Source organism: Prionailurus bengalensis, chromosome E3 (genome assembly GCF_016509475.1).
Source record: "Prionailurus bengalensis isolate Pbe53 chromosome E3, Fcat_Pben_1.1_paternal_pri, whole genome shotgun sequence".
In the NCBI taxonomy this organism is placed as follows: Eukaryota; Metazoa; Chordata; class Mammalia; order Carnivora; family Felidae; genus Prionailurus; species Prionailurus bengalensis.
In genome coordinates, this window is record NC_057357.1 from 23,711,761 (window position 1) to 23,738,220 (window position 26,460).

Here is a 26,460-nt window from a genome sequence, read left to right on the forward strand (position 1 = left end):
CTCTGGAGCAACCATGCCTTAGCTTGTGTCTTCTCATCTTTGTTGTTCAGGGCAGTAGTTCACCTTTTGGGCATCCTGTATCTCCCTATCTGTTGAACAGAGCCAGATGGTGATGACTTGTGGTATTAGTTTTCTATTGCTGTGTGAATAATTACCATAATTTTGGCAGCTTAAGATAGCATCCATTTCTTACCTCACAGTTCTATGGGTCAGGACTCAGGGTGGGCTCAGCTGGGTTCTCAATTTCAGGTTTCCCAAGGCTGAAAACCAAGATGTCAGCCTGACCAGGCTGTCATCTTGAGGCCCTGGTGGAAAAAACTACTTCCAGAGTCATTCAGAGTGTTGGCAGAATTCAATTCCTGGTGGTTGTAGCACTGAAATCCTAGCCTTCTTGCCTGTTATTGGTTCACAGTCCCCTTCATGTTCAAAGCCAGTGATGGCACATTAAATCTTCCTCAACATTCAAAAATCTCTCTGACTTTACTCTTCTGCTATCAGCTTGATAAAATGCTCAGTCTTAAAGGGCTTCCATGATTGTATTAGACTTACCACATAGCCTCTTTTTTGATGAACTCAAAGTCAACTGATAAGTAACCTTAATTACATCTGCAAAATCCCTTTTGCCACATAAGGTAATGTGATCACAGGCATGATTGTGCCTCATATTCACAGTCTTGGACATTACAGCAGGAAACCTTGGGGCCATCTTAGAATTCTGCCCACCACATCTGGAGTCCCTTGAATTTTAGAATGTTTAACTTTCACCCTTCCTCTGGGGGAAGGAAAGGTGATCTCTCAATGCTGGATTTGGGGGAAAAGCCCTACTATTGCAAGGTGTCCAAGAGTTCTTAGAGGGGGTGAGATGAAGAACCAGAAGCACAGTTAATCTTGGATGAAGGACAGACATTTGATTTGCTCACCCAGGCATATTTATTGAGAACGTTTAGCACTAGGCATTCAGGATCTGGCAATCAACAGAACAGAGGCAGTCCATGACTTCACGGAGTGGATGGTCCAGTGCTGTCGCAGATCTTGAAGATGATGAGGACTTCCCAAGGAGAACTCTAGGGTTCAGTGGGAGGGAAATGGAAGGTGGAATGTCTGCTAAGGGTGAAGAGAGTAGGGATAAGAACAGGGTTGAAGTAAAGTTTTACAGTTTCTGTGAGTAATGGGAAGGACACCATCTTCTTGGTGAGGTTAGAGCTCAAACACTGAAGAGAACTGAGTCCTCTAAGAATCCTGAGATTTCCTTGGGTCCCATGGATCACCAAGAAACTCTATGACTTAGCTGATTAGCTTATCCTGGGGGTCACCTACTTGAGTAGAAATGACTATCAGGGCAGGAACTTGACATAAGTCAATGAAGCAGCCTGAGTGTGAACTAAACAATAGGGCAAGCATGAAGGCAAATGGGAACTGGCCTGTGGCCTCAGTGTCACAGGGTAACAGGGAGCGATGATGTCTCTGCACACTGAAGCATTGACACCCATCTAAAGGGAAGGGTGGTCCAGCTGATGGCACCATTGGGGACAGATCATCTGGTCTCCTGATTTTTAACTAAATTCAAATGATTTTGTGAAATATCCCAAAATATTTTAAATTTTAAGTAATTTAAAATTTAAGTAATTTTTTAAAAATGTAAGGATCTTCAGAGAGGTGACACATATGTGGGTGTTTATGGCCCAGGGCCAGCCTGCAGGATTCTGTTTGTGACTTTCAGCAGAGTTGCCCTCACTGAGTCAAATTTGGATGCTTTGTCAGCAGCATCAACTGAGAACAGTTCTGAGAAGGCGGGTGGCCTCTGCGTCTCAGGGTTCCCAGCCAGAAGTTCTGCACGGGAAATACCTTTGAGATTTCAGCTTAGGAAATCTTATGTCTCCACCTTGATATTCCCTTTGCTTTCTCCTCTTCCATCATGACCTTGAGAACAATCATGTTGCCTTTTCTGCCATGCGTATTAGACACACATCATTCAATTCTACTTATCCCTCCTCCAGAACCCAGTATTTTGTCTTCTCTTCCTCCTTAAAGCCTTTAACTCAGGCATCTGTACAGGCTTCTCTTCCATTTCCTAGTACTTGCTGTCTGCCTCTGGGCAGGGGAAGTGGGCATTTTATTTAGTTCTGTATCTGCAGTGCCTGGTACATGGTGGGCACTCAATAAATACCTGAGGGTTGGACAAATGACGTGTTGGCCATTACTTTTGGTTCATACCAGAAGTGAACATGTGTAAAAAGAACTCTGAAATTTGTGTAACTGCCATTATTGAGAACTCTCCTTCAGTGTCCCTTAATTAATTAGGGTGACCAACCACCCTCATTTTCGCAAGACTGAGGGTATTCTTGGGATGTAGTACTTTTAATCCAGAAAACTAGGATGCGTTGGTCTCCTGCACTTAAATAAAGACTCAGAGGAAAACAAGATTCTCTTGAAGCTAAAAAAAAAAAAAAAAAAAAAAGGAAAAAGACCATTCCTCCTGCTAAACTGGGATGTTTCCTTTTGTCTGATGATGAGATGTTGCGAAGCACTCATGTTTCCCTCTTCGCCTTGACCTCTAAGAAGCTCCAAGATAACTTCTCTGGATAATTTCAGGAGCATCTGTCAGTCTAGTTAGTGTGAAATAATTGCTTCATTGCCTCTGCATTGGTTTTTATTGTCTTTTTCCTCTTTAAAAATTTTAACATGTGGTGAAAATTGCACCCAGAATTACATTAAATTATTATTACTTGGCAAACATGAGGGAATGTTTATGTCTTTTTGTTTCATGTGGCTACTATTCTATTCTATGTGTTTATTATTTCAGGGGTTGGCAAACTATGGTCTGTAGGTCAAATCTGGGACTGCTGCCTCTTTTTGTAAATAAACTTTTATTGGAATAGAGCTATGCTTATTAACTTACATATTGTCCATGTCTGTTTTACTGTTACAATGGCAGAGTTGAGTAGCCATGACAGAGACTGTGTGGCCCAAAAAGCCTAAAATATTTACCATCTGCAAAGTTTGCCGATTCCTGCATTGTATCAGAAACCTCAAATCCTTTTGAAAGGGTTTATACAAAATTTCAAATTTTACATATATATGTATACTTTCTGTTCCAAAATGTAGTACCGGTATATATTTCTAAAAGTAATATATGCTCATTATAAAAATGTTAACATCACAGAAATATGCAATGAAGATAGTAACCATCCCCCACCCCCCCTTCTTAGTAATCCCTTTTTAAACTCCATTCCTACAAGTGGCCTCAGTTAACTAGTTGGTATAGATTCCTCCTGATTCCTTTCAGTACCTAAACTCATCTACGTGTATCATTAAAATACTAAAAAAGAAACAAATCTCCATGTGAGCAGATTTTTCTGGGTAAGCATTCTTAAATTCTCCGTCAGCAGCATTTTTTAGCTGCTTCTCCACTGACACACTCACTGACATTTCTCACTCATTGTTTCCAATATCTTTCCTCATTGATCTAGTTTAATCAAAAGCCCTTCCTAACTCATCTTCACAACAGCAACATCATTGAAAGTTCTAATTATTCCTGGTACCTCTCATTATACTAATTATTCTTTTTTTAATCATTACTAATTACTGTTACTTTAGAACATCTCTCAGAACTAGTGAGGATGTCAGATGCCTGAAGATTGTCACCTAGCTTCCAAACCATTAAGCTAAGTACTTAGGACGGTGGCTTCTGCAGATCATCCACTTGCTTCTGGGAGATCACTCAGCCCCAGAAGTCCAAGTCTTGTAGGGCATCTGTTGTCACCTAGAAACCGAGGTCCATAGTGTTTTCTACATCCTGATTGGACCAGTTTCCTTTATCCCCCTCTTACCTCCCCAAACTTTTCCTCTGTGCCCTCTGGAATTCCCAGTTTGTAGCTAGCAGACATCCCTATATTCTCAACATCTTCTCTGACATTGTCTTTCATTTCTTGTCTTAGCTTGCACCCAGAGGTCCCCCAACCTTCCTGAGTGTCTCTGTCACCACATGTACCTCAGTGTTCCCCTTTGCCACCTCCAAAACATTTTCCCTTTCAAAAAAATCCCTGAGGGGCACCTGGGTGGCTCAGTTGGTTAAGTGTCCAACTTCACCTTAAGCCATGATTTCACGGTTCGTGGCTGTGAGCCCCACGTCAGGCTCTGTGCTGACAGTGAGAGCTTGATTCTCTCTCTCTCCTTCTGTGCCCCTCCCTGACTCATGCTTTCTCTCTCTCTCTCAAAATAAATGAATAAACTAAAAAAAAAATCCCCAAATCTTTCAAGTGAAGTCCTCAGATTGTGGTACCAGCCGCTCCTCCTCAAAGTGGTCATTTATCATCCCCTCAATCATTAAAGACTCTAGTGCCCAATTAGTCACTGTCTTTATTTCCAACCTCTCTTCATCATTCTTGGTGATTTCAACATTTACATAGATAACTCATCCAGTCCTTTGACTTCTCCATTCCTTGGTCTTCCTACACACCTATGACCTATTTCTCCATCTCTCCTCACCTTTTCCTATAGCCTTACCATTGATGGTAACTGTACCGCCCCAGCTCTGAATTTCAAGTCTCCCACTCTCTGACCAATATTTCTTCTTTTATTCTAATACCACCACCCCAATCATTTCCCCAAGTCAGTGGGACTTTTGCTCAGTCCTGTCCAATGGAAATATGATGCAAGCCACATATGCCATTTATGTTTTTCTGGTGGCCACATTAAGAAGTATAAAATAGGGCCACTTGGGTGGCTCAAGTGGTTAAGCATCTGACTTTGGCTTGGGTCATTATCTCATGATTTGTGAGTTCGAGCCTGAGATCGGGCTTTCTGCTGTCAGCACAGAGCCTGCTAGCGATCCTCTGTCTCCCTCGCTCTCTGCTCCTTCCCCGCTCATTCTCTCTCTCTCTCTCTCTCTCTCTCTCTCTCTCTCTCTCTCTCTCAAAAATAAGCATTTTAAAAAAGTATGAAATAGGGGCGCCTGGGTGGCTCAGTCGGTTAAGCGGCCGACTTCGGCTCAGGTCATGATCTCGCGGTCCATGAGTTCGAGCCCCGCATTGGGCTCTGTGCTGACAGCTCAGAGCCTGGAGCCTGTTTCAGATTCTGTGTCTCCCTCTCTCTGACCCTCCCCTGTTCATGCTCTGTCTCTCCCTGTCTCAAAAATAAATAAAAAAAAATAAAACGTTAAAAAAATAATTTAAAAAAAAGTATGAAATAAACATTTTAGATTAATTTTAATATTTTTAATTTAACTCAAGAGATCCAAAATATTATCATTTTATCGTTGTAGCCAATATACAATTATTAATGACATTTTACATCTTCCATTGCTCATAAGGTCTTTGAAATCCGTTACAGTGCATTTCAGTTCAGACTAGCCATGTTTCAAGTGCCCAATAGCACACGTGACTGGTGGCTACCATATTCGATAGAGCAACAACTCTAGTCCACTGACATAATTAAATTTTTATCCAGCCTCTTGAATGTCTTATCTATCCAATATAAGTTCCATGTCTTATTATTATCATCACACTATTTCAGATATCCTCCACTCTCCCGTCATCTATTCATCTGGAAAAAAATTTCATTATTTGTTGGACCAAACTGTCAGTCTATACTCAGGCAATTGAATACCACAGGAGAAAATCACATCTAGCCTGCCTTGCTTCACCTTAGTTTCATGACCACAGATTTCAGGTTGGCACAGAAGGTTCCCCAGAAACCTCATCACACACTCCTCATTGAATTTGCTTAATCGGTTTCTGAGACTACCATTTCAAATGTTTCTGCCTTTTCTCAAGCCTCCCTCCTTCCCCCAACCTCTTCCTTTCAGCAGATGCCCTGCTTCATTATTCACTGCCAGTCGTCACAAATGTAACATGTCAGGATGGAACCCTATACTTCCCAGCCTGTTCAATTCAGATGATGGGTCCATCATCAAGCCCAAAACCTAGGAGTCAGCCTTAATCCCCTCCTCACTTCTAATTTACCAACCCATTTTGTAGTCTGAAAAGAACCTAAAATCTATCCCCTTCTCTTGGAGTCTAGAGCCACCACCTTGGATATTAGTCCCCACCCCTTGCTCAGACTTCAGCAACAGCTAACTGGTCTTCCTTGTTTCCATTCTACCACCTTGCAATCCGTTTTCCACTCAGCAGCCAGAACAGTCTTTAAAAAACATAAATAAATTGGAGCGTGTTGCTCCCTTTCTTAAAGTCCTTGTTTCCATGGCTACAGAGGTCTTCCATGATGGCCCTTGCATCTTCAGTGTAATCTTTCATTGCTCTCTGGTCCACTCCCCACACTGCAGTCATACTGGCTTCTCTCTCGTTTCTGAAACACACCAAGCTCTTTCTTGCCTTCTGTTTTTTGTATCGCTGTTCCCTCTGCCTGGAAAGATCCTATCCTAGTGTTTCTCATGATGAGTTCCTTTCTTTCTTTTGCTTTTTAGAGACATCTTCCCTTAAAACCCCATGTAAAGCTCTCCTCTCCCTCTCCCATCAGTTAACTTCTTACCAGGTCTCTCAGTTATTTCCCTCATGGCACTTATCATCTGAAACTGCCTGGTTTATTTCCTCATTTACTTCTTTATTACCTGTTTACCCACTAGAAATAAGCTCCATGATGGTAAGGATGTTGTCTTGTCCACCATTGTATTCCCTGAGCCTGGCACAGTATTCAGTATTTCCCTCATGGCACTTATCATCTGAAACTGCCTGGTTTATTTCCTCATTTACTTCTTTATTACCTGTTTACCCACTAGAAATAAGCTCCATGATGGTAAGGATGTTGTCTTGTCCACCATTGTATTCCCTGAGCCTGGCACAGTATTCAGTACATAACAAATTCAATGAATATTAATTGAATGAATGAAAGAACAAGTCAAAGAACTGGATGTCCCAGTATTTCAGGGCTCCCCTCATTACTGTGAAATGCACAGACTCCCAAGATTGAACTTAACAGCCCAAGCAAGATCATTAACCTCCTATCTGGGTCACTGAGATGGACAAAGTACCCTCTCTCCCCCACCTTGATAGAGATCATGCCTATAAATACTTCTGGGTGTCTGAGCTCTCTAAATGTGGTAAAACAGTAAGTCTAAATAGACTGTTTTCCTGACAGGGTTGGGTCAACAGAATATATTATCCCAGAGAGACAGATGGGGTTGAAGCCTCAGGGCTACATCAGTTCAGGAGCTCAAGGGATGTTCATCATACAGGCTGTACAAATAGGCTGTGACCTAGTAGTAGTTCTGGGAACTTATCATATATTCACTTTAAAAATCATGCTGGCTTCTGTATGCATTGGAAGGAGGCAAGAAGGGATATGGGGCATCCATTAGTAGTCATTCATTTGCAAGTGACAGAAAAATCAATTCAGATTGGTTCCAGAAATACAAGAATGTATGGACTTATGTAACTGAGAATTCTGGGGGTGTATGGCTTCAGGTATAGGTGGATCCAGGGGCTCAAAGCTACCATTATGATGTGCAGCTTAGTTCCCTCTTCTCTTTTGAGCATGGGCTGTGCTTAATGACTTGACTCCAAAGAACAGAGTATGGGAAGGGGTAAAAACAAGGTAACTTAAGTAGAGAAGCCTGGAACACATTATATTGGCCAGGTGACCAAGGTCAACAGTGACAGCCATTTTGATAATATATATATACCTCCTGCTGTGATGTGATCAGGGGGGCACTTCACTTCTGGAGCATTTCTCCCCCAAGCCCATAACTCTAGTCCAATCACCAGAGAAACATCAGAAAAACCCAAATTAAGGGACATTCTGCAAAATACTTGACCGATACTCTGTCAAACTCCTAATGCCATGAAAAATAATGAAATACTGAGAAGCTAAGGAGACATGAGAATTAAATGGAATGTGATCTCCTGGATTGGATCCTGGAACTGAAAGTGTCATTAGTGAAAAGGCTAGTGAAATCTGAATAAAGTCTGGACTTTAGTTAATAGTAATGTACCAGTGTTGGTTTCTTGGCTGTGATAAACGTACCATGGCAATGTAAGATGTTAACCTTGCGGAAAACTGCGTGAGGGGTATATGGGAACTTTCTGGACTATCTTCGCAACTTTTCTATAAATCTAAAATTATTTGAAAGCAAAAAGCTTATTAAATCCTTAGTACTTACCCATATGAGTTGAACACTTGGGTCTATAAAAAAACCAGCCCATGGATGTTTATAACAGATTAATAATTGCCAAAACCTGGAAATAACCAAAATGTGTTTAAGTAGATGAATGGATAAATAAACTGTGATATATCCAGACAATGAAGTATTACTCAGTCCTAAAAAGAAATTAACTACCAAGCCATGAAAAGACATGGAGGAACCTTAAAATACGTATTTTACTAAGTGAAAGAAACCAATCCGAAAAGGCTACACACTGTATGACTCTAGCTCTATGACATTTTGGAAAAAGCAAAACTATGGAGACAGTAAAAACTTAGTGGTGGCCAGGGTTTGGGGGATGGAGGGATGAATAGGCAGAGCACAGGGGGTTCTTAGGGCAGTGAAACTATTCTGTGTGATACTGTAATGGTGGATACATGTCATTGGGCATTGGTACAAACCCACAGAATGTACAACCCAAGAGTGAACCCTGATATAAACTGTGGACTTTGGGTGTTAATGAGGTGTTGGTGTACGTTCATCAACTGTCACAAATGTACCACGCTTGTGGGGGATACAGACAGTGAGGAAGGCTTGGGGGAGGGGAGGAATGGGACAGGGTTATAAGGAGACACTGCATACTTTCCACTCAGCTTTGCCATGAACCTTACAACTGGTCTAAAAGTAAAGTCTATTTTTTTTAAAACATTTATTTGAAAAAATGAAACTTTCAGCTGGACTCGATTTTTCTTAGTCCTGCTTTTCTTGCTGTTAGCTCTTCTCGTGGCCAGGATGACCAGTCACTCCAGCTTGCCCAAGACAATCCCAATGTTTGCCTGATGTTCAGCATAATTACTAACAGCATCTCCTTTTACTCTCAAAGTGTGTCAATTTGGATGATTAATTATGTGGTCACCCTCTGTGTGGACTTCAGCAGCTCCAGGCCTGCATCCTTCCAGCTTTCAGGCCAAGAGGTAGGAGAGGTCCTTGTTTCTCAGCAGTTCTGATAAAAGTCCCTGCACTGAGTCTGACTGGCTCTGATTGAGTCTGGTGACCAATCTGGGACCAATAGTGTGGGGCATATTGTGTTCTCATTGGCTACATCTGGGCCACCTGCTCACCACTGGCATCAGGACTGGAACTGACTCTACCCAAACAACACTAGAAAGGCAGGGGGTGGGGCGGGCAGGCACTTATTTTTCAGTCTGATTTGAAGGTGGAGTAGATACCAGGAAGACAAAAACACAGATGTCAACCAGATGGGAAGAGAGTCAGTTTTCAAATTATTTACCTTCCAGCTCCTAAAATTAGAATGGGTGTAAGATTGCACACATAATACATTGTTCTCCCTCCCTTGCATCATAGTTAGTGTGTTAAGAATCACACGTAACCTGCGGACTATCTTGTCTTGGTCATAGTTCATAGTGATGGATTGTTGCCGTGGTGTTGTTTTCTTAACTGTGATAGTTGGGAATTATTGGACTGCCTGCAAGTTGTGATTTATAGTTGCATCAAGTTTCTCTTACATTTTGCCCATGTGCAGAGTAGAAATTTTGTTGTGTCCACAGAGGTGTATCATGAATTCCATCTGTTAGTGTTTCAGTTGTGGGGAATGGGTGAGAACCATCATTTCAGTGGACAGATGGCCATTCTCTGTAACCAGGCAGGGCAGGCAGAGTCCTCAGTGTGCTGAGTTCTTGGCAAGTCCCATCCATTTGGGCAGTGGATATAAGCATTGGCTAAGGTCACAAGCTCAGAGGGACCTCAGGGCTACTGAAGTGGTGAGACCTCGGGAAAGTTTCTCAATCTCTCTGAGAATAAATGAGACTAATAATCCTGCCTCCCTCAGAACATTGTTTAAGGATTAAATAAAGTAATACATAGGATGTGCTTAGTGGAGAGTAGCACATAGTAAGAGCTCAATAAATATTTGCTGTTACTTTTATTATTTTAGTATACTTCCAGAGGCCTGCCCACAAGAAGTCAGCATTGCAACCCAAATGCCTTTGGATAGTGCAACTCAGGGTGTGGCCCAAAGCTCTGCAGCAGCCACAGCAGGAGTGGGGAGCTTGTTAGAAATGCAGGCTCCTGGGCCCACCTCTCACCTTCCAAATCAGAATCTCTGGGGTTGGGGTTGCAGTTTAACAAGCTCTCCTGTGATTTGCCTACATGCAAAGTTGAGAACTACTGCCTTTAAACGTCTTTGCATTAATCCTAGCTCCCAATGGCGATGATTCCAAGCCATAGCCTTGCTGCTGTGAGAAATGAGGCAAGGAGAGAAGATAAAGCAGAAGCAGTGAGGTTTCAGGAGGGAGGCATTGGTCCCTGGGAATACACTCTAGCCATTGGGACCCAGACACTGACTGGATGCAGGAGGATCTTCCCCTAAGAGTGAGCAGAACCCTGAGACCACACCTGTTTGTTATACTTTAAAATGCAAAGAAGGAGGGTGGTTGGCTAGTTAAGGAAGCTGTTATTTTGCAAAAGTCTTTCTCTCCTTTTCTGACTTCCTTGACTATTCTGAGCTCCCTTGATTGTCCTTGATCCTGAAGTCCCCATTTTGTACTTCCTTTCTTCCCAGCCTTTAAATATTGTTCTCTAGGACTCCATTCTCAGCCCTGTCCTGTGTGAGCTCACTCATGCCTATAGCTTCAACCACCACAAGTCTATGGAGCCCTTACTTCTCTCTCTGGAACTCCAGGTTAAGTGCTTTTAATTGCCAACAGAACTTTCCACCAACCGGCCACTCAGTCACCTCCCGCTTAAAATGCTCAATGCAGACTCAATTGCTTTCCCCTTTCAAACATGATTTTCTGTCTTCCTTGTCCAGTTGAATGCCTCCTTCCACTGCTCCTTCCCACCCAGACACACCTTACAGCCCAACTGCACTAGACAAGTAGGAGATTCTCAGATGTGCCGATTCTCCTATCTCAATGGCTTCCATATTACCTCTGCCTGGAATCCTTTTCATCTAATGTCTACCCATAAATTGCCCACTTATCATCCTTCCTTCTAAAAAATGGCACCACAGGGGCGCCTGGGTGGCGCAGTCAGTTAAGCGTCCGACTTCAGCCAGGTCACGATCTCGCGGTCCGTGAGTTCGAGCCCCGCGTCGGGCTCTGGGCTGATGGCTCAGAGCCTGGAGCCTGTTTCCGATTCTGTGTCTCCCTCTCTCTCTGCCCCTCCCCGTTCATGCTTTGTCTCTCTCTGTCCCAAAAATAAATAAACGTTGAAAAAAAAATTTTTTAAATGGCACCACAGCCATCCAGTTACTGAAGCCCCAAATCTGGGAGTCATCCTTGACCACCTTGCTTCTTCTTATCTAGCAGGATATTAGCAAATCTTGCTGTCTGTCTTTAATCTATGTCCAGGATCTGTCCAGTCCTTTCTGTCCCCTCTGCCAACTCCTCAGTCCAAGTCACTATCCCCTCTGCCCTGTGCAGTGATGCAACTTCCTCACAGTCTTCCTGCCTCCAAGTTTGCACTTAACAACCAGAACCATCTTTCTAAACTGCAGAAAATATCACTCCCAGCTTTAAATCTGCCAGTGCCTTTCCATCTTTCCTATAATAAAATCCAAACACCTAATCTTCAAGGCCTTACATGATCTGCACCACCCCTTGATCTGCCCCAGCCTTTCTCCCAATTCTCATTTTGTCATATGGTTCTTCATTCTGTTCCTTAAGCACACCCATCTCATTGCCACCTCAGGGTCTTTGCACTTGCCACTTCCTCCATCTGGACTCTCTTCTCTCAAATATGCACATGGCTTACCCATTCAACATTTTGGGGAGAGACCACCTACCCAAAGGAGCCCTTCTCTGTCACTCCATTCATAGGATTAGCAGCCATCATTTTATTTTCTTCTTAGCACTTGTCACTGGCTAAAAATATCTTGTTTGTTTACTTGCATGGGAGAGACACCAGGTATGTCTTGTTAGCTGCTATATCCACAGTGCCTAGAACAATGCCAGGTCAGAACAAGTATTCAATAAGCATTGGTTGGATAAATGTCTAAAATGCCTTTCCAAATCAGTTGTTAGCTGACTGCAACTAACACTCCTGGCAGCTGGGGGAATGAAGGCATAGAGGGAAGATGTGGGTGGCCCACATGGCATCCACTACCCACCCCTTGAGTAACATTTAGCAGAATCTGCTCTATATCACTTATTTGTATATTTCTGCCTCTCTCTCTCTCAACTTATTTGGCCCCTGGAGGGCCAGAACAAGGATTTTCCCATTTGTCTGTCCCCCATAATGATCAACACATGTGTTTAGTAGATGGTATTTGAATTGAATTTATCAGGAAAAAATCATACCTAAGAATTTTCTTTATTTGGGAAATTCTCAATGTAGACTCCACAAAAGGGTTAGTGGAAACACTTTTGGGGTTGGAAAGGGGAGGTTATAGGCAGGCTACCCAAAATGGAGGCATGGGAACTGAGTAAGTTCTACTAATAAGTTTCAAGGATTCTTAGCCATTGGGTTCCCTCCTCTCCTTAAAAAGCAGAACAGAAGTGAGTGCTGAGCATCACAGATCTGGACTCCTGGCACATAATAGTCTAATGTGGGAATATTTTTATAAAATGGAAATTTGTTGGGAAATTCAATATATTTTGCTGCATTCCTTCCAGACACAATACCTAGAATACCTGGGCTGGAGGAAGGAACCAGAAGGAAGAGGAATAATTGAGAAAAATAATGGGTTTCAAACTAGAGTTCAACCCTAGTTAGTAAAAAATGTGATGTTTCTTTCTAAGGGATGAATAATTGAACAGAATAAGACAGGGGATGCCAAACATAAGGCTCTTGACAAGGATTATCAATTTAGGGTTGAACCATTTCAAATCTATCCTGGTGCCAGACTCTCCACCCAGCTGGAATGGCTTATATCTCTCCCACTCCTTGTTTCTTAGACTCACAGCTGTTGGGGTTTTACCAGTCCTATCCCAGCTGGATGAAGACAGAGGTGACAGGGCAGTGGCAGGAAGGGTCCCATTGATTTAGGAAATGGAGGAGCAGTTGGAGTGGAGAGAGGAAATAACCTACTTATCTGTGACACAATTCTGTGACTGCATCCCTTTGGACTCCAGGGTTAAACACAGAAAAGTAGAGACCAGAACGGATCACAACACCTTCGAAGTTTTATTCATGTCATGATACTTTCTATACCATGAGAATAAGACTATGATGTTCCCAGCAAACTCAAAGGAGTTATGTGTATTTGAACAGTGTTTAATAAGTCACCAACCAATTCAGCCATTCCTCACATTGTTTTGCTAACCTACCTTCCATGTTAAATGGCAGGAAGGTACCCCATTCATTAAAACAGGTAGCTTAAGTAAACTTCATGTGCATTATGGCTTTGGGTGGTTTCTCTGTATTTCCCATTTTTGAGATCTTAGTGACTTATGACATTCATCATATGCTGAGTATGGTGGACAGTTGACTAGAATGCTCCAGGGTTTGTTCAGCTGCCTATCCCACTAATCTCACCATAGCTAGCATTAAGCAACCAAATACTCAAAGTGGAGTCTGGCCAGATTATGAAGATGGACAGTTAGGATGACTGGGCAGGCACTAAGTGTCCCAGGGCAGGACAGGCTCAGTGGGCCCTAGTGTGTGTCCTGGGGCATCTCACATTGAAGTCTTGGGGCCCTACAGGTAGGCAGAGCCCAGTGGTGATAGAGACAGATATGGTGATACATTTGGAAGGCAGGTGAGTCTTGTCAGAGAGACTTTCTGATATGGGTTGAATTCTGTCCCTAAAATTTAATTGAATTCAACCCCAAAAGGGCAGGTTGAAGTCTTAACCCCCAGTACTTCAGAGTATGACCTTATTTTGAAACAGGGTCTTTACAGAGGTAATTATCAGGTGGGTTCTAATCCAGCATTACTGATGTCCTTATAAAAAGGGGCAATTTGGACACAGAGACAGACATACTCAGAGGGAAGATGATGATAAGACACACAGGGAAAAGGTAGCTTTGGGACTAGAGGGATGCATCTATAGGCCAAAGAATGGCAAGGAACACCAGAACATCAGAAACTAGGTGAGGCTGGGAAGAATTCTCCTGTAGAGCCTCTTTCTGTTTGTTTAGTTTTTCTATGAACTACTTGAGGATAGAGTCCAAGCTTGGTTTACATTTTTAGTCTCTGTGCCTGATCGAGTGCTGCTACAAAAATAGATGCTCCAAAAAAAAAAAAAAGTTTGTGGTTGCATGGATTATTATTATGGCTACCATGGGAATAAATTATTTTTGTATTTGTGGCCCTGGAGAAGAGTGGTTTTAGTATGCTTTTTCCTTATACATGGGGAGGGTGAGCTGCCAAGGATTGCCCATATCTGTGGGAAGAACTGATACACAGTCTCGGAATGGAGATTTTGGAGCTCTTTGGAAGTCAACCACTGAACAACGATTTACTCCAGAAGTGAATACTGAGTGGGAGGGAGAAAGTGTAGCAAAGATCTGGACTGGCCAAATGAGGTTGGTGTTCACCAACTTGTGTGTTAGCTGGTGGAACTACCAGGACCCTCCCCTGCTTAGTCAGTGAGCCACCTGGCCCTCAGGGCCATATGGAGAAGTGTAGAGACCACTCTGGCTTAAAGAATTTTAGCAAACTTTACAGGCCTCATGCTGCCACCTGGCATCATGGAAATAGGACATGCAATTGGGCAGGCCTGGGATGCATATCCAATAGAACTTGTGTAAAGCTAACTATCATTTTTGCATAGAAACAGTGTTCACAATTCTCTCCAGCCCTCCCCACCATCTCCTACAGCCCACTTCCCATGAAATGTGGCAGGAGAGACATGAGAAGCAAGATTACTAAGGAAACCTTCTCCCTAAGTTGGAGATGTTCCTCCTTAGCACCTCATTGGGGAAACTGTCACTCTGGGCGCCCTGGGAACCCCCTGACATCCAGTGTGCCGCTGAGTGATCAGGCTGATCTGGACACCGAGGGGATGCTTGGGCTCATACATTCCCTCCCTTTGGCATTTGCATATTGTTTTTGCCTTTTCCCCAAGACTCTTGGAATTTTGATGAATTTCTTATCAAACTGAATGACTTATTTAGATTACACAGAACTTCATTTGTACCATGTCAAAGAATGTTCCTCCCTAGTCCATTTTTCTTTTTCTTAGAGAGTGCCAAAGGAGATGAAAAAAATTAACATACTGAATTTCCAGTGCCACCCCCCCCCCCACCAAAAAAAGACAAGGATATCTAAATGCTCAAAAAAGAGATTTCCCACAGGTTAGATGGAGAAAACACCCCTTCCTAATTTCCTAGTGCCTGGCAGATATTTGTATCAGGCAGAAGTTTTGATTTAAGCAATGGAAAAATGATTTATTAGCTTATGAACAGTAAAGGTCAGGGTTATGGTTAGCTCTAGACATGGCTGGATGCAGGAGTTCAGACAAAAGTCATCAGGACTTGTCTCTGTGTCCTGGCTGTGCTGGGCTATCGAGGTTGGTTTTATTCTTAGGCTGTCCCCCTTCAAGTGGTGGCCAGGATGGCCCCTCTGTGGCTCTAGACCATAACTAGCTTGCATATCTAGGAGAAAGAGAAAAACTTGTGCCCAATCATCCCATCCAAAGCCCTAGAGATGACACTTGTTGGCTCTGATTGGTGCAGCATGGGCCTTCTGCTCACCTCTGAACCCATCACTGTGGACAAGGACATAGAGTACCCTCATTGGACAGGCCTGGCTTACTTGCCCATCCCTGGAGCAAAGGAATGGGCTATGTACCCCCTTACCCTTGGGGATTTATAGGTTGATGGGGAGCAGAGGGAACGTGGTTCTACAAAAGAAAACCATGGTGCTTTTGTCAAAACAGAAGCAACGGTATGCCAGACAGAAAAACCTGGCCATCGCCCTATTCCACGCGCCTCCAATAAGACATAGAATAGCCTGTTTTTGTCATATAGCAAAGTTGGGGCTGCAGCCTACCAAAGACTTGCTTGGCCATCCTTTTGCTGTTACTGAACAATTTCTTCCCTTCAGCTACTATTCTAGATACAATAATGAGACATAGGATAGGAGGAGCTCCCCATCTTCCCAGAAGATGCTTCCATTTACCCTTCTTTCCATTTGATTCCTTTCATTACTTAATAACCCAAAGGGACATGACTGGCAGCTATGGAACACAGCTATTACTCTGCTTGGCCTTGGGGATGCCAGTCTGATCACTACACCATCCTCATCATTAGCACATCCAAACAGGGTTCCCTCCTTTTAAAAGGAGACACAAGGCAGCTTTTGTCTACACCTTGGAGTGTAATGCAGTGTGAGTCTTGGAGCAGTGTTGGGTCCCCTAGTGACACTTCTGGCCCCAGAAACCTCTCTGACTAAGCAAGCCTGGAAATGTAGTATTAATATGAAAGTGAGCACACAAGGTGGGGGTGAGAGATCAGAGGAGTGATGGCCACACAGTGTCCAGGAGACTCTGAGAGCCCAGGTATGTGGTAGCTGGCGGAGAAGGGCTGATTCTAGCCTGTGCCCACAGGGAGATGGATATTTTTAAGCTGGGCAACACAATGCAAAGTCTGTGCTGGGAAACGGGCTTGATTCCTGGGAGTTCCTGGGTCTCTCTGCCTACTGAAGAGGATACTCTTTGGCCTGGCTGGGGGCAGGGGCATGCTGGGTCATCTCATTTCATCCCCACCATTCCTGTCAGCCCCACTCAAGCCACATGGACTGAGAGAGGGGGTGGGGTGATTTACCCAAAGGAAAACGATGGTGATTTTATCCAGAAAGGGAAGAAGCATTGCCAGGAAAGCATGAGATGTCCACTGGTGCCTAAGAGTGCAGGACTTCTCTAATGACAGTTGTACTCTGTGATAATGACAATGATGCACGGTCAAGGATAGCCTGTAAGGCCCCCATAATTGGGAGTATCCACAACTGCATCCAGGTGGAACTGTAAATGGAGTAAGAGGCCCATGTCAGTGGTGGCGGCCAGTGTGCACTGGCGTCACTGACCTAGTAAGGCTAAGCGCTGTTCTCAGCCCCCACCCCCACCGCCCCCATGTAATTCTCTCAGCAATCTTTGGACCAGCTACTGCTAGCCCTGTTTTGCAGTTGAGGAGCCCAAGGCCAAGAGGCATTATTCAAGGTGACAAGCAGCAGCAGAGCTGGGATCTGGGCCCAGGGCTCTTTGTTTTAGGGGGTCTGAACCCACCAGGATTTTCTACACTGAACAGGAGCTCACTCTGGGTAAGGGGGAAGGGTGGTACATGAGACAGGGTCCATTCACCCAAGTTCCCAGGAGAAGAGAAAAGGGAGGGAGAGCAGAGGGGCCCTGGGCACCCACCACCCATCTAAGGAAATCCACTCAGACCAATGAAAGAAGCCTCTCAGAATGGCAATGGCAGTTCTCAGCCAGAACCAGGCTGCGGCTCTCCACCTCAATGGGTGGCCCCTGGGCTTTGAGAGGCTTAGGTTTCTTTAGGGAAGGGCTGGGCAAACTTTTCCTGTAAAGGACCAGGTAGTAAATATTTTAGGCTTTGGGGCCATAAGGTCTAACAAGTTTACTCTGCTTAGCTGAAAGCAGCCCTGGACGATATGCAAATGAATGGGCATGGGTGTGGCCGTATGCCAATAAAACTTTACTTACAAAAACAAGTCTGTAACAGGCTATAGTTTGCTTTAGGGGCACTTGGAGGGACAGATGACTAGTGCCCAGGCTAGACTGCAGGAAGGGGGGGCTCTTGCCACAGAATCAACACTTCTGGGGGAACTTCCTAATAAACTTCACCCAACCCAGACCTCTTAGCCCTGAGCCTCAGTGGAAGGGCCTCAGCAGCCCCTGCATTGTCCCCTCTCTGACAAGTGAAAGATAAACAGTCATCGGCCTATAGGGTCATGTGCAGGAACTCCATACGCTGATGGAGAAATTGTCCAGCAAGTATAATAACTTTCTTTATTCATCTTCCCTCTATCTTGTTACTGCTGCATTATCTTGTGACTTCTCAGCTGGGACCTCTCCCATGGCCTTATATCACCCAGAATATAAGCCAACATCCCTGTGATGGCCTGAAAAGCCCAGCAGTTTCTGGGCCCAGATGCCTCTTAGGCAGCATCTCCTACCCCTCTCCCCCTCGTTCCCTCCAGTGACACTGGCCTCCCTGTCACTCCTTAAACATACCAGGCACACTGTCACCTCAGGACCTTTGTACTGACTGTTGCTTCTGCCTTGGATTCTTTCCCCCATTTATCTGTATAACTAGCTCACTCATCACCTCTGTCAGTTCTATGCTTATATGTCACCTTTCCATCACAGCTTTCTGTGGCTACCTCATTTGAAACTGCAACCTTCCCTTCCCACTTCCTCACAAGCCTTATTCCCTTTTCCTGATGTATTGTTTTCTATCACAGGTTGCATCATCTGATAGTCTCTGTATTTTATGTATGTATGTATGTATGTATGTATTCAATGTTTATTTATTTTTGAGAGAGAGTGCAAGCAGGAGGGAGGGGGCAGAGAGAGAGGTGGGGGATAGATAGAGGGTCTGAAGCGGGCTCTATACTGACAGAGAGCCCAACACGGGGCTTGAACTTACAAACCATGAGATCATGACCTGCACTGAAACCAAGAGTTGGACATTCAACCAACTGAACCAGCCTGGTACCTCTCTATGCATTTTAATTATTTATGTGTTTATTGTCTGTCACTCTCCATTAAAATATAGGGCGGGGAGATCTCTCCCCAAGCAGGCAGAGATTCTATTTTATTCAATGCTCTGTCTCTAACACCTGGAATAGAACCTGGCACATAGTATAGTATATATTTAATAAACATTTATTGAATCTTGCTGTTTGATATAAATTAATCACACAGCTCTTATGAATTCCATTACGTGGTTATATCCTCATTTATTTAACTGACTTCCTTTTGATGGATGGCGTCTACTAGTTCCAATGTTTTGTTATTGAAAATAGTGCTGCAAAATCTAGACTGAGAAAAAGTCTACAGACAAATGACATGGTTTCTTCAAAAGAGAAATTGCAAGGAAAATGAGAGAGAAATGGGGTGGGTGGGGGATGAGGAGGGCCTGAAGACTAAAAGAAATGAGAAACAGGTCAGTAAATAGCAGTTTGTGAACTTTTGTTTGTGGATCCTGATTCAAATAAACAAACCCTTAAAAAACATATTTTTGACATTTATGGTACAACTGGAAATCTGAACCCTGGATATTTAGTGATATCAGGACAACACTGTTAATTTTGTTGGGATATGGTAATGGTACTCTGGCTGTTAAAAGAATGAAGTCCTCACCTTTTGAGATACTTCATGAAATATTTGCAGATGAAATGATTTGATGTCTGAGGTATACTTACCAATAAGACAGGGATGGGAGAAGCAAGAAGGATAGAGATAAGACAAGCTGGCCATGTATTGATAATTGTTGAAGTTGGAAGGTTCATGGGGGTTTATTGTTCTGCCTTGTCTACATTAGTATATGTCTGAATTTTCCGTAATAAAAAAATAAAATATAGTGCTATAAAATCTAGTGTGTGGGGTGGGTTGGAGTAGGTGGGTTTTAGATTAAATAAATTGTCTATGAGTTGGATCATTGTTAAAGATGGATGCTGTGTACATGGGGGTTGTCTATACCATCCTCTCTCTGTCTATATATGCTTCACATTTTCTATAATGGAAAATCAAACAATTGCACTGCAGCTAACATCCTGTTGCAAGCCTCTTAAGTCCTGCCTGGTTTCAGTCTCCTTAATTCTTGATGTAGCTTATTCCAGAGATGCTACCAGTGATATCTTGACCAAACTTTGTTTTTGCCTTGATATACTAAAACTGTTAGCAAAAAAACTAGTATTTTGAGGGATCATTTACATATCATACACGAAATTCACCTGTTTTAGGTGTGTGATGTAATGCTTTTTAGTAACTTGGTAGAGCTGTGTACCTATCACCATAAACTAGTTTTAGAAAATTTCCATCATCCAATAAGACTCTTTGAGCCCATTTACACTTAATTTCCCTTCCTATCCCCAACCCAGACGACCACTAATCTTTCTGTCTCTATAGATTTGCCTTTTCTGGACATTTACCTAAAAAGGGCCCATGCCTGCAATTTTTGGTATTCTCTTTCCTACTCTATAAAATTCCATTTCTTACTCAAGGATACTTCCTGTTCTGCTATCACTGAACCACTTTTTTGGGGAAGACATATCTTCTCATTTCTGTTTAGAAATTTAAATGATTCAATTTCCTACATTTGGAGAATTATTGTGTCACAGTGATGGTCTGTGACCTCTACTTTACATAGAAATTAATGATATGCTAATAAGGCAGAAATGATCAAGGCTCAGAGAACGTCCTGCAGATTAATGAGCAGCTTAGAAAGTAGGCAGACAAATCCAAATCTAGAGGTCACCAACCCTGATAAGTAAATTTCCCAATAAATGTTCCCAGGACCATGACAGTTGATAAGGTCCAAGAACCCTCTGGTATTTTTTGCAGTCCCAGGGCTCAATTTTGCATTAGGTCCGTGTCACAGATATTTGACCCCAGATCCTATGGGGACATCAATATAATCATTGCTGAGCTTTAGTTCCTTACTTACTGAGAGTTTTTACATTTTGTGAGCTAGACTTTTCCCAGGATCCAGAATACTGGATGTGGGACCTGATTACCTAGTGATTTAATAGTCTATATCTATTAGATTATTTTAAAATCCATGGGGGCCATCCACTTGTTCAATAAATACATATGAAGAAATACCTACTATATGTCAGATGCTGTTCTAGGAGTTGGGGATACAAAGAAAGAAAAAACTAGTTCTTGTCTTTAGAAACTTCACAGTATAATGATGAAGACAGACATATAGAAATAATGGGAAAAAACTGAAATATTATATGAAAGTTATAGCATTAGTATAGAGGGAATCAGCCAGTATTTCTTGGAACTTATGTTTGTTTGACTTGGGTCTTGAGGGGGGAGTAGGAGTTTGCATATGGCAAAAAAAAGGGCAAGAACATTTTAAGAGATGGAACTATAAAAAGCATGAGGTGTAAAATGAGATTCAAAAGCCCAGGGTATCCCCTTTCTTTTATTTTCCATTGAGTATGATTCTTCTCCTTTCAAAAATCTAAAATGGAACGCCCTTTTTGTTTTGTTTTGTTTTTTAGGTATTAGTATGATTCATCGAGAATTACTGTCAGTTGAGTAGAAAGCTGGCATGTGGATTTGAAGGATTATCTGGAAAATTAACAGCTCTGTAGCTTTGGAGGAGGGTAAAGTTGCAGGCTGTGTTCATCTAGAGGGAAGAGTACCCTGGGGCCAATGAAGGGAACTGTGTAACATCCTCCATCCTCCAGAAAAGATTTTCTAATGTTATGGTGGCAAAAGGTTTTCTGGTCCATTATATTCCAGAAGGAGAGCATCTGCATACTTTAGCATCTTCCAAAGGAACATCTGTCCATCCCTGCCTTAGGGATTCGAGATACCTTCCTTTTGCTCTTCTGATTCTAACTAGACTTATGTAGGACTACCAAATTCGTAGACCTGACTGTATGCACATTTCTTTGTGCATTTTAGACCTTTCTTTTGGGATTCACTTTCTTATCCTCAAATATTTCCTTTGTTGGTTCTTTAATGAAGACATCATTTTATTCTATTTGTCATTATGGCATTATTTTGTTGTTGGTAGAGAATGATAGTTTAGCTAGGTATATAATTCTAAGTTGACAGTTATTTTAGCACATTGAGATCTTAGTCTATTGCTTACAGATTTCTGTTGAGAAGCCTTGCTACTCAGATTTCTCTTCCTTTGTTTTTTATTTCTGGCTGCTTTTAATATATTTATTCTTGGAGTGATTGGTTGGCTCAGCTGGTTAAGCATCCAGCTCTTGATTTCAGCTCAGGTCATGATCTCACAGCCCATGAGTTCTAGTCCTGTGTCAGCCTCCACGCTGACTATGTGGGGCCTGCTTGGGATTCTCTCTCTGCCCCTTCCTCCCTCTATCTCTCTCTCTCTTTCAAAATAAATAAACTTAGAAAAAAAGATCTTTATTTTTGGTGGGTGGAGTGGGAAGAGGAGTAGTCTGCATATTTATTCAGTTTCTGTGGGATGTGTACAAATGTGGACTTAAGAAAACTTCTTGGATTTGTATGTTTTCTGAGTCTCAGGATTAATTTCTTTATCAATTTTAGAAAGTCATTATTTCTTCAAGGATTGCTTTTCTTCATTCTTTTCATTCCCTTTTGTCCCTTCTTTGGAGGGGAATTCTTAGGATTGTGTGCCTTCTCTCCATCCCAAAGTTGGGCCAGGGGCTGAGAGCCTTCTGTTTATTTTGTCTAGGGTAGCACCTTGAAGTGTGCAAGCTTGTGCGCCTTCTCCAGATCTGCAGAATCAAACCTGCTGCTGATATCAATGTATCGTCTGCAGAGAGTTGCACATACCATCTGTGGGAGCATGTGCATACTGTTTATAGAGGCTTGTGTGCACTATCTTAGGGGTACACATGGAGTGCGGGGGGATGCATTGGTCACTTGGGGGAGCTGCAGGTGAGAAGTTCCATGAGATTTGTGGGCAGGTCTCTTGGTGGAGTCTGAGAGCTAGTTAGTGGGATCTGTGGCTGAGTTTTTGAGATCTGTAGGTTGTTGTGAGCCTGTTCCTTTTCCCTGACTTTTCAGCTATACTAATCCCTTCAGCATTCTGGGTGGCATGAAGCAGAAGTGGGCCTCTTGGGCAACATCTCTCTAGGCTAGGAAAGCCAGGCACTCACTCAGTCTCACTTTCCTGTATGGGAGAAATTATGGTCCAGGAGCCTCTCTTGGTACTGAGCTATGCCACCTAACAGAGGAGTGACAGAGATTAAGTGAAACTTTTTCTATTCTCTTCAATGCATTTGTTTTTGGAGTTTGAATAGGGTGCTGGAATTTCTCCACTGGACTCCCAGGTTCCCACAGAAGTATTCTTGTCCATGGATGGTTGTCAGAATTGATGTTTCTGTCAGAGTAAGGGCTGGAGTATACTATTCTCCTATTTTGCTTATATCACTTTGCAACTCTCTTCCCTTTTTTGGAAATATGATTGAATATATGTGCCAGAATCAGTGTCTCTTAACCACTTATCAATTTATACCTCTATCTCTGTGTACAGTATTCTAGGTAGTTTTTTCGGGTTTATTTTCTGGGTCATTGTTTTTTCTTTATCTGTTTCTAATCTGCTGATTTACCTGTTCATTGAATTTTCCATTTAAATTATTATGTTTTTATATTTAAACATGATATTTTGTTATTTTTCACTCTCGCCTCTGCTCTTTTGGGATAGTATTTTCTTTCTTTCTCCTTTAAAAAGCATTATTTAAATATTCTGAATCTGACAGTTCTGTGCTATGAAGTTCTTGGGGGTCTAATTCTGCTGTTTGTTGTTTCTGTTTATTTTCATTTGTGGTGGCTTGTTTATTTGTGTGTTTTTTAGTTTTGGTTAGTGAACTAATGTTTAATGGGGCATTTTCTGTGGCTTCCAGGGAGGCTTGGGTTAAGGATAGGTACCTCTAGAGAGATTATGCATTTTCTTCTTCTGGGAAGTCTGAAGTAATACCAACGTGGAATGACGCTACTAATATTTTGCTTTGGGGTTTTCCAAACCTTTCGGGGAGTGCAATTTAAATTCCAAATGCATGTGAGAATAATTCTGTGACTATGAATTCTCAGGGAAATATTCTTTCCCTATCAGATCTCAGATTGAGTCCAACAGTCTTCCTTACTCTTATCTCTTTGCCAGTGGGTGAATTATTTTCTAGTCAAACTTTTCACCAGTGCATGGCCCTTTGAGGATCTTGGCCTTATTTTGCCACCACTGGTAGGTCTAGGACTTTGGTCCTTTGTCCCCATATAACTTAAAATATGTAAAACTGTAAAAAACCTCTTGGTTACTGCGATTGGCAGTTGTCCCCAAGCCTCAATGTCAATTTGCCACTCTGATTTTCAGCCCTCACTTCATATTTGGCATCTTGGGAATTTCTTTTATTTTCATCTAATTCATGTATTCATTTAGAAGGATTTCTACATGTTTTATGTCAGAGATTTTTGTCAAGATGCCTGGTCCATTAGATTATTAGAAATGCAAACCCTATGTTGTTTTATTTCACTTTTTCCTTAACAATATATAATGAACATACTTGGTGACAATAAACATTCATTTAAAATGTAATTTTTATGAATAAAAATATTTAGCAATTTGCATATTTCTTTGTACATTACTGTAAGAGGTTTTTATATCATTAAAAATATTCTTTACATAGACAAATGTAAACATATGGGTTATTTCTCCATTTTGAAAGTTAGCATTTTTTTAGTATAGCAAACAGGCAATTACATCCTTGTTGTTCCTGCATCTTAATGATAACTTAAGATACTCCCTTGAACTTTTGTCCCAGATGTGGGTCTTTTGCTTCTTCCTTGTACAGACGTTTTTTTCCTCTCCTTGGCTAACTGTCTCAGACATCATTATCATTGTACATGCTTACCAATGCTATTTTTAAAGGAAAAAATTAAAAAAAATACAGAATGGGTGTGTGTGTATGTGTGTGTGTGTGTGTGTGTGTGTATGAGAGAGAGGGAGAGAGAGAGAAAGCGACAGATAGAGACAGAAAGGGATATGCACACAGAGACAGAGAGAAACAGAGACAGAGACACAGAGACAGAAATAGAAGCAGAGAGAGAGAGACTGAAAATACTTGCAGGTATATGTACTTATTTGCATGTTGTACAGATGTCTTTATGAGAAAAGATAAGAATATACCCTCATATGAGTGCAGTTTTCCCCTTGCTGAGCTCCTGGAATCGCCACAGTAGCTTAACTGGGTCTGTGGCTATGACTGTTTGTGCATTTCTTAGGGCTGGCATGGGCTATCTATTGATTCCAGGGTTGCTAATGACTGTGTGGAATAGAAGAAGCTTTTGTGGCCAGACTGGATCCAGACTGGGAATTGCAAAACTAACGATTCTTGAGACATTACTTGCTGAGGTAGTCAAAGTGGGTTTTATTTTTGATAAACTTTCTGTCTCCAGTCTCCCTGTGGCTATAGGTGAGGTATAGCTGGGAGCAGTCTGGGCAGGGATGGGTTCCCCTGAGAGCTTGGACATTCATTCATTCATTCATTCATTCATATTTAAATGTTTATTTATTTTGAAAGAGAGAGGGCGTGTGTGGGGCAGGGCAGAGAGAGAGAGGGAGAAAGAGAGAATCCCAAGCAGGCTCTGAGCTGTCAGAGCTCTGAGCTGATGTAGGGCTCGATCCCATGCACCATGAGATCATGACCTGAGCTGAAATCAAGAGCCAGATGCTTAATTAATTGAGCCAACCAGGTGCCCTGAAAGTCTGGATATTTAATAAGACAAGAATTTCTTCCTGGTGCAGTGGAGAAGTGGTGGGGGGGTTGTCCTTGGAAAATTATTTGGACCGAACACCAATATGAAGTGCAACCTTCTCTCAGTGTCACCCACACAGTGGTCCTTTCAGGAATATCTATATTGGACAGGCATGATTTCTAGAGTCCTGTTTACGCAAGTTTATACAAAAAGTGCTTACAAAAAAGAACCACACACAAAGCCTTAAGTCAGCAGATGTTTCACACACCCTGAAAATTCCCTGATGTCCAAAGCTCAGTTTTTAGAATGTCTTTCACCTCAGTTGGGATGACTAAAGTCTCTAGTTCTGGCTTCTCCCAGGCATCTGATGAGGCTTCTCAGGAATTCAGCTGTATTTACAAATTCTTCCTTTGTTGTTGTTATTGTCGTTATTGTTGTTGTCATTTTAGTTGGGGGCATCTCTGGAATATCCTTAACTGGGTAGTCAGCTCCATGAATTATTCTAAAATTGATTGGCTAGTCATAACTCCATAGTTTGAACAAGGGAAAGTTGGGTAAATGGAACTTTCTACCCCATCCATCCATCCATCCATCCATCCAAATGTCCACTTAATGTCAGGCACTGTGCTGGACACCCAGGCACAGAACTAAAAAGATAGCCCTGATTCCCAACAGCAGAGAGCCTACACTCTATCAGGTGAGACAGATAGGACACAAATGATTATGGAATTAATTGAGCCAGTAGTTGGTGTTGCACGTGAGATATGTTGACTCCTTTCTAAGGCTTATTGCCAGAGTCATTTTCACATACCCACCACTTATAATCTTCTCCACTGCAACTCTCCTGTCCAAGCCACCATTATCTCTTGCTTCCTAAATGGATGCCTTCCTTCTACTCTTGTCCCTTGTCATTCTTGTCCCCTTCAGTCCATTCTCCAGACAGTAGCCAGACTGACCCCTAGTAAGAACAATTTAGATCTTGTCACTCCTCTGCTCAGAACTCTCCAATGACTCC